The sequence below is a fragment of the Marmota monax genome, unplaced genomic scaffold (assembly GCF_021218885.2).
Source record: "Marmota monax isolate L192 unplaced genomic scaffold, Marmota_monax_Labrador192_F-V1.1 WCK01_AAM20220418_F8-fsc00145, whole genome shotgun sequence".
NCBI lineage: Eukaryota > Metazoa > Chordata > Mammalia > Rodentia > Sciuridae > Marmota > Marmota monax.
Window position 1 is genome coordinate 479,729 of NW_026695201.1, and position 6,000 is coordinate 485,728.

A 6,000-nucleotide genomic window follows, 5' to 3' on the forward strand; every position below is an offset into this window, starting at 1 on the left:
ACATAATCCCAGAGGACATAAAGCCACTAAAGGGTGTCATGCATGTCAGAGCATGTGATGTGGCTATACAGCATGTAGGAGGACGTGGAATGGAGGTAGACCCTAGTGAGTCACAGACCCAGGAGGAGACCACTCTGTACCAGTCCAGAGGTGCAGAGGAGAACTCAAACAGAAGGTATGAGACTTGCCCGACCGTTGCAGTGTCTGGGGGTGAAATGGGCAGTAAGTCGCTTCATGGGAGCCAGGGAGGCTAGAAGCTTCTAAAATGTAGTGAAGCTCTGAAATAAGTACTCAGAGGAAAAGGGACCCTAGATAAAGACAAGGAGAAATTAATCCACTTTTCAGCATTGGGTTGAAAAGCCTGCTTTGGGGGGGGGGCATCAGTGTGCCAATCATGAGAGGCTCATAAAACCAGGGTTTCCAGCTGACGCACCAACTCAAGTGGTTTCAAGGCTGCGAGAAGCCAGCAGGTGGGTTGCTACAAAGGGAAATCAGAAGTCCTGGAAAAAAGACTTCAAGGAGGAAGGACTGGGGGAAAGAAGAGCGTTGGCAAGCTCAAGGTCAGGGAGGTTGCTCAGAGACTGGAGAAGGCTGTTCAAGGTTTTAGAGGAGGAGCAGTTCCGGGCAATGAGAAGGCCCGGCCACGGAAGATTCAGAAGTGGAGGGGTTAAGGGAATGGAGAAGAGGTTCTCAGGAAGAGATCTGCCCAAAGAAGGGAGCTGGGCGAGGGGACACAGACTGACTGATTGGGGAGCTCAAAGCTGTGTGGTGTGGATAATTATGACAGAAACTGAAGCCACTCTTTCTGATACTGTCACAAAGGCAAGCTCCACGTCCCGCTGGACTGGCATCAAGGTGAAATCCCTCTGGCAAATAATGGTGTCCATTGTTAGTGGGCTTCATGAGAACAGTGGAGAACATGTGAGTTGTCCCTCTGAATAGTCCCTGCGCTTGGCGTGCCCTAAATGGTTGACAGTTCCATGAATGCGTGAAGAGTGACCAGGTGAAGAGCATCGGTGAGCCCACAGATGTTCCAGAAATGCCAACTCTCGGCCCTGCTCCTGCTGTCTTCTATGGTCCGCTGGGACTGACATCCTGAGATGTTTATCAGGATAACTGGGCGTCTCCTGGAGGAGTTCTCTATGAGCAATTGATCCAGAAACACGATTTGGGTGGTTTGGGTTGTTCTTTCCTGTGTCCATGAACCCCAACGAACAACAGCACTGATTTCCTTCTGTTTCTCTCATTTGTTAACCTGTCACCTTCCCCATAGTGACCATGTCGGTAAGAGAGCTCAAAATTATGAGGAATAGATCTGAGACTTGGGGCTCAGAGAGACTGAAGAATCTTCAGGCATTTAGAATAAATGTGTTCTGTGGAATTGCTAAGGAGAAAATACCACTTATGTATGGAAACCACCCAGAAACATTTTTTTTTTAACTAATCATGAGGGAAAAAAAAAAAAAAAAAACTGAAGACAGGATAGGTTGTCACTGTCACCATAGTTTTTTGCAACTGTAATGTTGCAGTCACATGCATGGCCTGTTAATAGGCACTCCATTACTTATGGCTGGTTGATTATTATTAATATTTATATTTTAAACCATCCAATTTCAGGGCTGTTTATTGCAGAAGATTCTAATCACTCCTAAGAGGCGCTAATGACTTCTTAAAACGCCATCAGTGACCCTGTCATTCTGGAGACCCTTGTGGATGCTGAGGACAGACAGGATAGGGCTGTGGGATCCCCCAGGGGCACAGGAAACTCATAACTGTCTCCTCTTTGACAGGTGTTTGCAATGAGGCGTCCAGGAGGAAGGAGGACAGGTGACGGTAGTACAAAGAGTAGAGTCCACAGGGAGGAAAACCTATCAGCCTGGCTGCCCACTCTGCATCCAGCTGGCTGTCTGTGTCCTGCTGGCACGAAAACTGGCCTTCACTGTCCTCGTGTCCCCAGTGTGTTCCATCCCGGAACTTCAAGCTGTACTTTTCTGGACTAGACTGGAATCATCCCTAAACAGAAGCGTTAAGCACAGAGGCCAAGCGCCTGGACTTTGGAGGTGGGCAGACCCGAGTCCAGTTCACTTCAGTCACTTACCAGCTGTGTGACCTCCAACAAGATACTCTGACCCATTCTTGGAAATTTTGTTGCGTAGGATTTATACTTTTTTTTTTTTGCTAAGATGATCAGTTTTCATTTCTGCCTTTTACTAAATATACATTTAACTAATTTAATCTTGCTTAATCCACCTTTGTGTTCCTCTTTTCTCTGGAAATTCAAAAGTGATAGCAAAGCCAAGAGTTTACATGTTGGCACCTCAGAGAAGCACCAAGCAGGCAAGGCTGCCCCCCTCCCAAGGTGGCTTGGCCTTGCACAGGGCCTGCATGCTCCAGGGCAGGGCTGCCCTGCTCCTGAATTTAGACTTCATGAAAGATAAAGCCCAAATTAACAGTCCACATTCTGATCATGTCAGAATAAATGGCTCAGCGTAGGGCCCTGGGAAGAGAGGCAAGAGGAGCTTTCTGAGAAGTTGGCCCCAGACTGGGAGGTGTCCCTGAGGTTACTGGACCTCACTGCACTATGCTGCTTCATCCTGGAGGGGGTAGGAGTTGTACCAGTGGTGACATGAGAGTCCCCTAAGGAGTCACATGCACAGCTCACCCCGTGCTTCCTCCCTAGCCTTGGGAATACTGAGCCGTGAAACTCCAGTCCCTCCTCACCCAGGGGTTGATGGTTTCCTTCATCTGTGTGACCAAGTGGACCGTGTCTGTGTACCCAGCCCCGCGTCCTCTTCTTCAGGGTCTGCAGATCCCCTTCTGGGTCTGCATCATCCCTGTTGCCTGTGACCTGGGCAGGAACAGCTTCCCTTTCAACTCCTCCCTCTGCTTTATTAACCAGAGCATGGTTGGAAATGGAAGAGAAGACAGAGATAGGAAGGATGTCTGAAAGCATGCAGGCGAGGAAGAATTCAAGACAGAGAAGGCTAAATTCCCAGTTGCTCTGGGGCTTGGAATTCAATCAATGGAGTGCTGCTTCTCAGCAAAGGGGTGGAAGACAGGATTCACTGGGATTCAGTATTGGACAGAGTCTCCTAGAGACTCAGGAATTAGGGTCCTTGAACAAAGAACCAAGCTGGTTGTGGCAGCATCCCAGCAGCGCTGGTTCATCACAGAGGGGAGGGACCACACACACACACACACACACACACAGAAACACAATGAACAAATTTGGCTGGAAAAACCTATAGAACAGAAAAGCAGCCTCAGCTGATCCAGAACTGAGCTGATCCAGAGGCGGCACAGTGAGCTGGTATTTGAAAAGCAGCCTGCCTTTCTCAGTTGGCAAGTGCAGAACTGGGGCAGGAGCCGTGCGGAGGAGGCAGGAGCCTGGGAGATCAGAGCACACGTCGCCATGTTGTCTCAGCAAGCCCCTACTGCGTGGCCTGTGGTGTACCTAGAAAAACATGAGTGAAACAGGCACAGAGAAGATTGTCCCATGGGGATGCAAGTCAGAGATACCGAGAGGAGAGCAACTCACTTCCTTTGAATCTGGGGCCATTCAATGACCAACTGAAGAGAGTGAGGAAACTGAGCAGGTGGGCGTGAATACCCTTGGGGACGACGCCAGGAAGGGTTGTATTCATGGCAGAATGTTCCAGAATGTTCCAGACCCTTGGAGGATTGGCTCCCTGGCTCTGGCAGTAGAACTCTTGGGAGGCTTCTGAGATCCAGACTCTCAGCAGAGATGAGCCTCTGCCTGTTCCCAATCCAGATCTGCTGATCCCATCTCTCTAGACTAGATTCTACCCAGCCTTGTTAGAGCTCAGTCCCAGCTGCTGAAGCTCCCCACACTGAACTCTGCAGCAGCCCCCGCCCTGGGAACGCACCCACCTGGTCTCTCAGGACCAAACTCCAATAGACAGTACTTTCCATGTGACTTCCTCAGTGGAGAGAATTTTTTCGTTTTCATTGAGAATCGTGTGTGTGTGCGCGCGCGTATGTGTGTGCGTGCGCGCATTGATTGCTCTGTGGATATAAAAGCCTGTAGGACAAGGAGAAAGGACAGCAGCCTGTGAACATCCTGCCAGCTTTATTCTCAGAACTCTCAAAGTTGGTAATAAGATTTTCAGTGAAGCATCATTAATTTAACCGTAGCTACTGATTATCTCCTGGGCATCAGGCACTGTCCTTGGCTCTAGGAAGGAGGAGCATATGAGTTCAAAATAAATTAATGACAGACTTTTCTTTTAAGACCCAAGTACCATATTTTCAATGTTGCAGTATGAATTTAAGAATTTTAAGAAAATTTTTATCCATAGTTCCTGTTGTATTCCTATGATTATTAATACAGCCTCCATACTTATTGTTTGCTTAATATTAACATTTGATCCATCATTTAGTTACTGTAACATTATTAATAATATGTAATATGACTATGATTTATAATTGGTTTAACATTGTAATTGCTAATATTTTTAACTACTATTCTGTTTTATTTATTTTTATTTGTTCTAATTAGTTGTACGTGAAAGTAGAATGCATTTTGACGTATCATACACAAATGGAGTACAACTTCTCATTCTTCTGGTTGTACCCAATGTAGAGTCACACTGGTTGTATAATCATATATGCATATAGAGTGACAATGTCCAATTCATTCTACTCTCTTTCCTACCCCCATATCCCCTCCCCTCCCTCCACTCCCCTCTGTCTAACCCCAAGTACATCTATTCTTCCTTAGCCTCCACCCCACTATTGTGTTTTAGCATCCGCCTATCAGAGAAAACATTCGGCCTTTGGTTGGGGGGGGGGGGATTAGCTTATTTCACTTAGCATGAAATCCTCCAGCTCCGTTAGTTTACTTGCAAATGCCATAATTTCATTTTTCTTTAAGGCTGAGTAATATTCCATTGTGTATATATAACCTTTGTCACTTGAAAATTACCAGTAAGTTGCAAACCATGGCATAAAGTAAGCTCAGTAATATAAGTCCCTTCTGTAAATGGGGGCAAGGGATAAAACTCTCTGTGGATATAGATAAATTTAGCTGTAGATTCAGACACAGACCTAAGAATAGACACTGTTATCTTATATCTTGCTGGAAAAGAATCCAGATTCAATTTCAGTGAAACTGAGACTAGGTAACTTTGGAAAGAATTGAAATGCTTAGTGGGGATTTATTTGGTGTTTGTCACTGTTGTGAGGAGCTAATGTAGATTCTCGTTTCTCCACTATAAAATCGTTAGTATGTCTCTTAGTCATAAGTATGATTTTTCAAATGATCTCAGTTTGGGCAGAAGCACCAAGACCTGGAACAATAAGTGCTAGAACATTTGTGCAAGACTTATTTAAAGAGTTGAACTGGTTACTGCCATCATTACTAGCCCCTCTTGCACATCTGTGCTTTATAATACTAAACCAAGAATTCATCAAGTAATAAGGAATATGTAATAGGGAATTCCCCCAAATAAACTAAGAGAGGAACCCAGATCATCCATGAGAAAGTTTCACGTGTCCACTGGAGTTTGGAGGAACATGGACCCGTCCTTGGCTCATATTTGCAAATGTCTGAAGGTGACTGTCTGGAGCCACACTGGAAGCAGCCTGTGCACTAAGATTTCAGCTGGGAAATCTGTGTGTTTTTCAGGGTTTCACGTGTACCACCTGGATTATTTTGAAGGTGACCACACTGAGAGGACATCTAGGAGGGAATCTCCACAGGAATGAGGAATGCCCGGAAGAGCAAGGTAGTAATAAGTAGCTGGCTGGAGGAGACATTGCATTGGGGACCTGCAGGTTCAGGTGGACAAGTCTCTAAAGAAGCTGCAAAGATACTGCTAAAGAGGAAGAGGCAGCCGTTGGACATGGGCCCTGCCCAGGGGGCACCAGCCCATTGTAACAGCCGCTCACAGAGGACTCTACCCTTTGTCATAAACACTCCCATCCTGTCCCCACTTCTTGAACACCACCCATCCCCAAATAGCAGATCATGAGTTCGCA